The sequence below is a fragment of the Nelumbo lutea genome, chromosome 1, assembly GCF_056320005.1.
Source record: "Nelumbo lutea isolate HS-2025 chromosome 1, American lotus-T2T, whole genome shotgun sequence".
In the NCBI taxonomy this organism is placed as follows: domain Eukaryota; kingdom Viridiplantae; phylum Streptophyta; class Magnoliopsida; order Proteales; family Nelumbonaceae; genus Nelumbo; species Nelumbo lutea.
Window position 1 is genome coordinate 194,778,845 of NC_142684.1, and position 5,116 is coordinate 194,783,960.

The 5,116-nt window shown below is 43.7% G+C and overlaps 1 non-coding gene across 1 annotated transcript; it reads left to right on the forward strand.

Moving 5' to 3' along the window:
• Window positions 1-4,747: 4,747 nt before the first annotated feature.
• On the forward strand, window positions 4,748-4,854 carry LOC148880151 (small nucleolar RNA R71). Its single transcript, XR_016106332.1, has one exon. It is a non-coding gene; the product is annotated as a small nucleolar RNA R71 (small nucleolar RNA).
• Window positions 4,855-5,116: the final 262 nt, after the last annotated feature.

Genomic DNA, 5,116 nt, shown 5'->3' on the forward strand with positions numbered 1-5,116 from the left:
TGCAAGTGTTGCAGCAGCGGCAATAGGAACCGTAGAATTAGTTTTTTTAAAGAAGGAATACTTGTACTTAAAGATTGTCTTTATGTACAGAACTTGAGAAGAAATTTAATTTCTGTTTCAAAACTGTGTGCTGATGAATATACTGTTTATTTTAGTAATGTGATTACTGTTAAACGGAATAATAAATTCATCACATGCGGGGAACAAGAGAACGGTCTCTATGTTCTACATCCTTCTCTGGAAACTAACTTAACCGAAACTACGTCGGTCGAAAATCCCAAGAAAAGGAATCGTGATACAGTAAGTCCCACGTGCCTCTGGCATTACCGACTTGGCCATATCGGTATTGACCGAATCACAAGGCTGGTAAAGGATGGTCCTTTGGATTTTCTAACTGTAGAAAATCTTCCCACTTGTGAACCTTGCCTTCAAGGTAAGATGTCTAAGCGGCCATTTGACGGTAAGCCTGAAAGATCTGAAGGCACACTTGACCTAATACATACTGATGTATGTGGTCCCCTGAGTGTTAGGACACGGAATCAACATGTGTACTTCATCACCTTTATAGATGATTTTTCACGATATGGTTACGTGTACCTAATGAGACATAAGTCTGAATCATTTAAAAAGTTCGAAGAGTTCAGACAGGAAGTCGAGAAACAGTTAGGGAGAGAAATTAAGGCCCTTCGATCAGATCGAGGTGGCGAGTATCTCTCTGACAAATTCAGGGACTACTTAAAGGCCAATGGGATAGTGTCACAATTAGCTCCTCCTGCTACACCTCAACTCAACGGTGTTTCAGAGAGGAGGAATAGGACCTTGTTAGACATGGTCCGGTCACTTCTAGTATGCTCACAATTACCCACATCCTTTTGGGGATACGCATTAGAGACTGCTATCTACGTGCTGAATCGGGTTCCAACCAAATCAGTTCCGAAAACTCCATATGAACTTTGGACCGGAAGGAAGCCAAGTGTAAGACACATGAAGATTTGGGGTTGTCGTGCACACGTTAAAAGAACAAGTGCGGACAAGTTGGAATCTAAAACCAGTTGTTGCCTATTTATAGGCTACCCAAAGGATTCGGTGGGTTATCTATTCTATCACCCGAGTGAGCAGAAAGTGTTCTGCAGTCGAAACGCCCAGTTCTTAGAATCCGATTACATCCTGGACACCCATCGTCAGGAAATAGTTCTTGATGAGGAGAGCTCAGGAGCAGTGGGAGATGTCCCACAAATTCCAGGTAATGACCAACCTAGAAGAACCACCCGGGTATCCAGACCACCAGTCCGATATGGTTATGACCAGGATAGTTACCTGGTGGAAACCTTGACTAGTGAAGAGGATCCCGTGACTTACGCAGAAGCTATGTTAGACATAGACTCCCAGAAGTGGGTGGAGGCCATGAGAGCTGAAATGGACTCAATGGAGACCAATGGAGTCTGGACTCTAGTGGATCCGCCCCCCGGGGTAAAAGCAATTGGTTGCAAATGGATCTACAAGAGGAAGAAGGGCCCCGATGGTAGGATTGAGACCTTTAAAGCTCGCTTGGTGGCGAAAGGGTATACTCAGAAAGAAGGCATCAACTATGAGGAAACCTTTTCGCCCGTGGCCATGCTTAAATCCATTAGGATCCTGCTAGCTGTAGCAGCGTACCATGACTACGAGATTTGGCAAATGGATGTCAAAACCGTGTTCCTGAATGGAGATCTTAGTGAAGATATCTAAATGCAGCAGCCGCAAGGCTTCATTGCTGCTGGTCAGGAACACATGGTATGTAAACTTAATAGATCCATATATGGACTTAAGCAGGCTTCTAGGAGTTGGATCATCCATTTTGATTCTGTAGTCAAAATGTTTGACTTTGAGCAGAATCCGGATGAACCCTATGTTTACAGGAAGTCCAGTGGGGATAAGATCACCTTTTTGGTGTTGTACGTGGACGATATCCTACTCATTGGGAATGATGTAGGAATGTTGACTTCGGTCAAGGTATGGCTATCACAGCAGTTCTCCATGAAAGATCTTGGAGAAGCTTCATACATATTGGGTCTTCGACTCTATAGAGATAGATCGAAGCGGATAATTGGATTATCCCAGGCTGCTTATATTGACAAAATTGTCAAGAGGTACAGCATGGAGAACTCCAAGAAAGGAAACGTTCCTTTCAATCACGGAGTCACTCTCTCTAAGAAGATGTCTCCCAAGACTTCTGAGGAGATTGAGAACATGAGAGATGTTCCCTATGCCTCAGCCGTAGGGAGCATCATGTATGCCATGCTGTGCACTCGCCCGGACATTGCTCAGGCGGTGAGTGTGGTAAGCAGATTCCAGGCAAACCCAGGGCAGGAGCATTGGACTGCTGTGAAGAACATACTCAAATACCTTCAAAGGACAAAAGAGTTTTCTCTGGTATTCGATGGTAGTTCACTGCAAGTTCTAGGGTATAGCGATGCCGATTTCCAGTCGGATCCAGATTTTAGAAAGTCTACATCTGGGTATGTTTTCACGATAGGATCGTGTGTTGTTTGCTGGAAAAGCAACAAACAGGGGTCCAATGCAGACTCCACAACCGAAGCCGAGTACATTGCCGCAAGTGAAGCTGCCAAGGAAGCCGTGTGGATGAAGAAGTTCATACACGAATTGGGAGCGATTCCATCCATCACAACTCCCATCCCGTTGTTGTGTGACAATAATGGAGCGATTGCCCAGGCTAAAGAGTCTTGGGCTCACTCGAAGTCGAAGCACATCGAGAGAAAGTACCATGTACTGCGGGAGATCGTTGGTAGAGGGGACGTCCTGATTCAGAAGGTAGCATCAGCGGATAATGTGGCAGACCCATTGACTAAGCCACTGACACAGAAGGTGTTTGAGAAACACGTGGAAACTATGGGACTCCGGCTTGTACCAGATTTGACCTAAGTGCAAGTGGGAGCTGTTAGACAGTTTTGTATGCCATTAGCTTCAATCTGATTTGATGTACTTTTGTTATTTAGTGGAAATAAATAAAGTGCATGTTTGATTTATGTGGTTTGGTTTAATTCTATGTAAAACCCTAAAACTGGACATTTATAGAGACTCATGTTAGTTTTAAATGTTCACAGCCGTTGGATAAGTCTGGGGAGATTTATCCTGCCAAGGCTGATACTGGTGTGCCACCAAGTGTTGGGATGGCCTATCTCAGCCATCAGGGTAAGACCCGAGGCACATGCAGTATGGGATTACTTGAATCCTTGAACCGGACCAGATTTCCAGTATTGCCCTGGACCTTGGAGATAGATGGGCAAAACTGGAAAGTTACACCTGACCCCTAGACTCGATTATGACATTTCACTAGGTGTTGGATCAGGCTGCCTTTGATATACCAATCAGTGAGATCCTTAGCGGGGATCAAAACCTGGGTAATGATCGGGAATGCACTCTCTCTGATGGAAACCAAACTACCGGCAGTTGATTTCAATCGTTGGAATTTTGTTTTGCAAAATTAATATATTTATATATATATATGTTCAGTTTCGAATTGTTTGCAAATGGTTTTAATTCCCGGGATCCATGTGAGAGGAGAGTACGGCACTGTTCCTTGCAGCCGAGGAACATCAGTCTCCCTCAACTCATTGAATTCCTTCTTAAAAAAAATCATCAAATAAATAGTAATGAACTTGAGGGGTTCAAGTCTTTTTTTTTGGTTATGTCATTGCCTGCATATGTGTGTTGGGGTGCACAGTTTCAGCCCACATACCCTAGCCTCGGGCTCACTCCCCCACACTTAAGATGAACATTGTCCTCAATGTTCGTAGTGTTAGGCAGTAACAATAAAACTAGCAAGAGCATCATCAAGTAATAGGAGGTATTTAGAGGACTTCCCTGAAGATCATTCTTAAATTCTGCAATATGTTGTCGGTGGAAAACTTCTTCTGCTAGAAATCACTTGCAAACTAGAAGAGGAGATCAGTATCTTTATTCAATTAAATTCTAAGAAAAACTAACTAAACTTAAATGCTATGAAAAATAAAAACAAAAAGCAAGTAAGACAGTTTATGACTAAGTATCTGAATTGGGAATTCTCCCAACAGCCTCTTGTTCCCTTGGGTTTACCATGGTGTTACTAGGTAAGGTACCCGGAGCCCTTTCTGAAATCATATGTGCCAGCTTCCCAACCTGAGTTTCCAAGTTCCTTATCGATGTTTCATTTTTCTGAAATCTATTTTCCGCACTAGCTATGAACTTGGTCATCAGCTCCTCCAAGTTAGATTTCGGTTCCGGCTGATAGAAGTTTTGGTGGAAAGGCTTAGGTGCATGCTGATTCAGGTGGCCTCTCCATCCGGGGTTATGGGCATGATGGTACTGATTTCCTGGCTGTCTTGTAAAGTTGCCAACAAAGTCTACTTGTTCTGTGGACTGAAAAGTCTGACTGCCAACTTGGAATTCAGTGCTATCATGGCGTCCCCCACACTTATCATACTGTACATGCATAGCTGCCATCTGCATCTCATCAAATTTTTTGCTAAGTACTCCTATTTGTGCAGAGAGAGCTGTGTATGTATCCACATTATGAAGGCCATGCTGCTTTCTAACTGGTGTCCTTTCTGAATGCCATTGGTAGTTATTGGCTGCCATCTCCTCGATGAGTGCATGGGCAACCTCGGGAGTCTTATTGTTTATGGAGCCCCCAGCTGCTGCATCTAAGATGGTCTTGTTTGAATCGGTCAGACCATTATAAAATGTTTGCACCTGCAGCCAAATCAGAAGGCCATGGTGAGGAACCCTCCTTAGTAGCTCCTTGTAACGTTCCCAGGACTCATAGAGAGATTCCCCCTCTTGCTGGAAAAAAGTAGTGATGTCATTCCTCATTTTAGCAGTTTTAGAAGGGGGAAAATATTTAGAGAGAAAACGACTGGCCATTTCGTCCCATGTGGCTATAGATCCTGCCGGTAATGAGTTCAACCAAGCTTTGGCTTTATCCTTCAAAGAAAATGGGAATAACCTCAGCCGGATGGCATCATCACTTACCCCATTGTGTTTGAAGGTGTCACAGATTTCTAAGAAGTTAGCAATATGGGCATTCGGATCCTCATGGGCCATACCACAAAACTGAACCGTATTTTGTATCATTTGG